We start from the raw sequence: 5,641 nt of genomic DNA, 5'->3' as shown, positions 1-5,641 counted from the left end.
AAAACAAAATGGGTCCCAAAAAATTTGCTAAATTATGGTCCTCGTGGTTATCTTCCACTTACCTAACTCGTCTTGGCCCATCTACTAAAACTATTGTCTACTTAGTGCTTGTCTTACCCAATGGGGATGATTTACTATGGGCAAAGATTTGCAAGTGCAGTTGCTCCAGAACCTGGTAAATGTGGAAAGCTCTGCTGACTTCTACCATCCAATCATGAGCAGGCATAAATGTTTTTTTTTCAATTTTCCTTGTTTGTGATTGGATATTCATTGAAGAGTGAAGTTTTGCCTCATTTACTAAACTTTGGAGCAAATGCACTTGCAAATTGCATTTTTTTTCCTTTAATAAATAAATCCCACTGTGTAATTGGTCCCACCGGCCACTTTATTAGGTCCACCTTTCTAGTGCCAAGAAAATCTCCCCCACACCATGACACCACCAGCCTGAACCATTGATACAAGGCAGGACGGATCCACCACACCATGACACCACCACCACCAGTCTGACCCATTGATACAAGGCAGGACGGATCCACCACACCATGACACCACCACCACCAGTCTGACCCATTGATACAAGGCAGGATGGATCCCCCACAACATGACACCACCAGCCTGAACCATTGATACAAGGCAGGATGGATCCATCACACCATGACACCACCACCACCAGCCTGAACCGTTGATACAAGGCAGGATGGATCCACCACATCATGACACCACCACCACCAGCCTGAACCATTGATACAAGGCAGGATGGATCCCCCACACCATGACACCACCACCACCAGCCTGAACCATTGATACAAGGCAGGACAGATCCACCACACCATGACACCACCACCACCAGCCTGGACCATTGATACAAGGCAGGACGGATCCACCACACCATGACACCACCACCACCAGCCTGGACCATTGATACAAGGCAGGATGGATCCATGCTTTCATGTCGTTTATGCCAAATTCTTATTTTTGGCCACAAAAATTCCTTTCTGTAGCAACATGTAAACCAAGGCTTGGTTGATCGAATTTCGAAATCAATGGCGGCACCATCGGATTACAAAACTCATGAAATTTACGATTTTCTAATGAAAATCCGTTCGGAATTCGACCCGTGTATGGCCTGCCTTAACCACGTGTAGATGCCTAAATGCATTGAGTTGCTGCCGTGTGATTGGCCGATTAACCATCTGTAATTTCAAGCAATTGAACCGGTGTGCCTAATAAAGAGGCCGATGAGTGTATACTGTAGGGCAGGGGTGTGGCCCTCCAGCTGTTGGTGAACTACAAGTCCCAGCATGCCTCTGCCTTTGGGAGTCATGCTTGTAACTGTCAGTTTCGCAATGCCTCATGGGACTTGTAGTTCTACAACAGCTGGAGGGCCACAGTTGCCCACCCCTGCTCCAGGGCAATGACCTGGTCGTGGTTATTTGTACTTATCTACATTTTTTGCATTTTCTAATTTATTCGTTGCAGAATACCCGACGGAGACTGCGTTGTGATTGGTTGCCGCATCATTTCTTTATCCTACGCCGTAATGTTTTGTGATTGGAATGGATTGTAAATCGTTTGTCTTTCTTTGTAAAATGGAACTTTGTAGTTCTCAACAAAAAGTATTGGATTAAAAAACAAAAAACAAAAAAAAAAAACAAGAATTTTGCTGGAACATGATTGGATAATTAAAGTTAGCACAGTTCCCCCATTCACTAGGCGAAGTGCAAATTCCCTTGCACAGTGCACATGCTCTTCGTTTTAGTATATCACCCTCCGATGTTTTAGCTCTCACACACACGGGACGTTTTGATAACGCTGGTAACGTTAGCTGTGTAAAATCACGTTAAAAACGTGAGGTTTTTCAGCTTTTTTTAGCGTTTTTGCAGTAGCGTTTAGCGCTGTTTTGCCGCAATTAGTGGCATTTTGACACGAGTAGCGGTGTTTTCCCGCGTTTGCAGTTTTTAAAATTTTTTTGCATTTTTTTACAAAAAAAAAATTAAAATATTAATTGCAGTTACAATATTTAAAATATTTAATAGTTAAAATATTAATTGCAGTTAAAATATAGTTAAATTGTTAAAATATGAATTGCAGTTTTTAGCATTTTTTAGCTTTTTTTGACCGAAAAATTAAAACATTAATTGCAGTTAAAATATTAATTGCAGTTAAAATATAGTTAAATAGTTAAAATATGAATTGCAGTTTTTAGCATTTTCTAGCTTTTTTTGACCGAAAAATTTAAATATTAATTGCAGTTAAAATATTTAAAATATTTAACAGTTAAAATATGAATTGCAGTTAAAATATAGTTAAATAGTTAAAACATTAATTGCAGTTTTTAGCATTTTTAAGCTTTTTTTGATAAAAAAAATATATTAAAACATCAATTGCAGTTAAAATATAGTTAAATAGTTAAAATATGAATTGCAGTTTTTAGCATTTTTTAGCTTTTTTTTGACCGAATAATTAAAATATTAATTGCAATTAAAATATTTAAAATATTTAATAGTTAAAATATTAATTGCAGTTAAAATATAGTTAAGTAGTTAAAATATGAATTGCAGTTTTTAGCATTTTTAAGCTTTTTTTAACCAAAAAAAAATATTAAAACATCAATTGCAGTTAAAATATTTAAAATATTTAATAGTTAAAATATTAATTGCAGGTAAAATATAGTTAAATTGTTAAAATATGAATTGCAGTTTTAAGCATTTTTTTTAGCTTTTTTTGACCGAAAAATTAAAATATTAATTGCAGTTAAAATATTTAAAATATTTAATTGTTAAAATATTAATTGCAGTTAAAATATAGTTAAATAGTTAAAACATTAATTGCAATTTTTAGCATTTTTAAGCTTTTTTTTTTGACCAAAAAAAAAAATTAAAACATCAATTGCAGTTAAAATATTTAATAGTTAAAATATGAATTGCAGTTAAAATATAGTTAAATAGTTAAAATATGAATTGCAGTTTTTAGCATTTTTTTAGCTTTTTTTGACCGAAAAATTAAAATATTTATTGCAGTTAAAATATTTAAAATATTTAATAGTTAAAATATGAATTGCAGTTAAAATATAGTTAAATAGTTAAAATACTAATTGCAGTTTTTACCATTTTTTGACCCAAAAAAATACATATTAAAATATTTTAATATTAAAATATTTAAAAACAATAATAATAATACATTTTGTGGTAAAAAAAAATCAAAAAATGCAGATTTGCTGCGTTTCACCACGTTTTTCAGCATTAGAGCGTTTTTACAGCCCACTAGTTCTGGGTTTTTTTCCAGTCAAAAAACGTTGATTCCAGTGTATGTGTGTATGGACACCGAGGATAACATGCTGGGGGGTTTACTGGCTGTCAAGGGTGGACTGACCATTTGAGCACTCGGGCACTGCCCGAGGGCCTGGGGTCAGTAGGGGGCCCCATGAGATGCCCCTGGTACCTTTCATTAGCTTTTTTTCATAGGCTTTTTTGGGTGTGGGCGAGGACACAGGGGCCCCATGATCCCCTATTGCCCGGGGGCCCCATGAGCTGTCATTCCGCCTCTGCTGGCTGTAGAAAAAAACGTCAAAAGCCGAAAACAGCCGCTGTAAAAATGTCCAGTGTGCATGAGGAGCAGGGGCGGACTGACAACTCATGGGGCCCCCGGGCAATAGGGGACCATAGGGCCCCTGTGTCCTTGCCCAAACTCAATAAAGCCTATGAAAAAGGTACCAGGGGCATCTCATGGGGCCCCCTACTGACCCCGGGCCCTCGGGCAGTGCCTGAGTTTCCAAATGGTCAGTCCGCCCCTGATGAGGAGTTTTGAATGGTCTGTAAATCGTTTGTCTTTCTTTGTAAAATGGAACTTTGTAGTTCTCAACAAAAAGAATTTGATTAAAAAAAAAGACAGGAATTTTGCTGGAACGTGATTGGATAATTACAGTTGGCACAGTTCCCCCATTCACTAAGCGAAGTATTCTGTATTCTTAGGCAGAACATTACATCATTAGGACATCTGGTCACACTTTTTCTACCATCAGCATTAAAGTTGCCTGACATGCAATGAAGCCCAACACGCATGACCTTCTTGTAGCATCTGAAACCTACCTGATCAGAAGAGGAGGCAGGCTGTTTGAGGGAAGCATTCGCCCTTTAGGCGGCAGGGTACATGAAGCTCGGCCCGGGAGAGGTGGACTAAGGAGAAGGCAACAGAAGTGTCCCCATCACTAGTAAATCTGCACCAAAGTCTGCTGAGGGTCAGGTATGAAGGACACACTACAGTGTCCAATCCACACTAATACCTGCGGCATTAAGGAGATTATACAGCAACACTGGACTTTCCTCGCTCCCGGGAGAGAAGCTGCTGTATGTGGGAGGAAGAGAGACAAATCTTTTTCGGAAAATGTTTGCTGTGCGAAGTTTGAAGTCAGGTTCTACCAAGAAAAAAAAAAAAAGATTCCCGTCACGGTGGAATACATTAAATGGGGAATTTCGTCTTGTTCTAGATGAGAACGTTGTCAAACGTTACAGAAGGGTCAAGGTGATCCTTCCCGATAACCAAGCCGGTCCCCCAGTTCTACTTAATGCCCTTTCTACAACTTGGGGGCCGTCTGAGTTTATTTATTATTTATTTCAGGTACTTATATATTGCTGTCAATTTACGCCGCGCTTTACATATATATTGTACATTCACATCAGTCCCTAACCCTCAAGGGGCGTACAATCTAAGGTCCCTAACTCACATTCATACATACACATACTAGGGCCAACTTAGACAGGAGCCAACTAACCTACCAGCATATCTTTGGAATATAGGTGGAAACCCACGCAGGCACAGGGAGAACATGCAAACTCCAGGTAGGTGGTGCCGTCACTGGGATTCCTCTGATGATGATGGGCTGACTGTGAAATAAAAGCGGGACTCTAGTGTTTGGGGGCCCTTAGTTGACATGGGATGCCACTGATAATGATGGGGTGACTGTGACATGAAAGGGGGACTCTGGCGTGATGGGGGACCTTTGAACTCATGGGGGGCCTTTTACAGGATGGGCACACGATGGGGGGCCTGTGATGTAATGGAGGGCTTTGATCTGATGGAAGAACTCAGGTATAGGGGGCCTCTAATGCAAAGGGGCAACTCTGACTTGATGGGGGTTTCTGATGATGATGGGTATCTGTGACATGAAAGGGGGCCTTTGATGTGATGTAGAGAGGAGACTGGTAGACTCTAGGAAGGGGGTCCTGTGTGACTGGGGAGCTCTGTGACGTGGAGGATTCTTTGGGTGACAGGGGGACTCTAATGTGATGGAGGAACTGTGATGTGATGGAAGGACTCAAGTATAGGGGTGACTCTGATTTGATGGGGGACCAGGGGCGGACTGACAACTCATGGGGCCCCCGGGGAATAGGGGATCATGGGGCCCCTGTGTCCCCGCCCACACTCAGATCACACCCATAAAAGCCTATGAAAGGTACCAGGGACATCTCATGGGGCCCCCTACTGACCCCGGCCCCTAGCAGTGCCCAAGTTCCCCAATGGTCAGTCCGCCCCTGTGGGGGACTCTTGTGTATAAGGGGGCTTCTGCCCGAGAAGGCCGTGGAAGGCAGTGGGAGAGGGGGGCATCGTCTCCTGCTACTGATAAAAGCAATCCTGCAGCTCA

At 40.7% G+C, this 5,641-nt stretch overlaps 1 protein-coding gene across 2 annotated transcripts in view; it reads right to left on the bottom strand.

Moving 5' to 3' along the window:
• The window catches only part of LOC149444901 (sodium/potassium/calcium exchanger 1-like), a 138,340-nt gene extending 134,113 nt beyond the window's left edge, over positions 1-4,227 (bottom strand). For both annotated transcript variants that reach the window (XM_089654413.1, XM_089654414.1), the window contains exon 1: positions 4,089-4,227. The gene's annotated coding sequence lies outside the window, so the exon portion shown is untranslated. The remainder of the gene's footprint in view (positions 1-4,088) is intronic.
• Positions 4,228-5,641: the final 1,414 nt, after the last annotated feature.

This window comes from Staurois parvus, unplaced genomic scaffold, assembly GCF_062004578.1.
Source record: "Staurois parvus isolate SC_StPar_1 unplaced genomic scaffold, SC_StPar_1.0 ptg000765l, whole genome shotgun sequence".
NCBI lineage: Eukaryota > Metazoa > Chordata > Amphibia > Anura > Ranidae > Staurois > Staurois parvus.
Note: the sequence above shows the minus strand (reverse complement) of the source record. Positions and strands in the feature narration are given on the sequence as shown.